Below are 443 nucleotides of genomic sequence, written 5' to 3' on the forward strand. Positions count from 1 at the left end.
CCCACATTGAACAAAACTGTGTCGTGCTGTCATCCTCTGGCCTCACAGCAGATAAGTGTACAGATTTACATACATATCTTTGTAAGCATAAGCTCTTCAACTAAAACACCTGCACTTTGAGTCTGTCAGGTAATGTTGCATTTTATAACCTGAAAGTAAGATTAAGTTTGTTTACATATTAAAGTGAATTATGTTATTTGTCCTAATAATGATTTTTTTTCAAAAACAATCATCAAAGCATATTAGACACACTAAAGTACAAATATTACTTATGTATCTCAACAGTTTTGCTCAATATATTCTCATAATATTAAATTTATAACAAATAACATATATCCAAGAAGATTTCCATTAGAAGTTTTGTTACATTTCAAATTTACCATCCAATGTGTTATTGTCATAGGCCATTCTAGAACTATTCTACTAGAAGCTGAAGATTATAA

At 29.6% G+C, this 443-nt stretch overlaps 1 pseudogene; it reads left to right on the plus strand.

Annotated features, from left to right (window-relative positions):
• Nucleotides 1–104, plus strand: part of LOC101984061 — a 7,285-nt pseudogene extending 7,181 nt beyond the window's left edge.
• Nucleotides 105–443: the final 339 nt, after the last annotated feature.

The sequence above is a fragment of the Microtus ochrogaster genome, unplaced genomic scaffold, assembly GCF_000317375.1.
Source record: "Microtus ochrogaster isolate Prairie Vole_2 unplaced genomic scaffold, MicOch1.0 UNK46, whole genome shotgun sequence".
Taxonomy (NCBI): Eukaryota; Metazoa; Chordata; class Mammalia; order Rodentia; family Cricetidae; genus Microtus; species Microtus ochrogaster.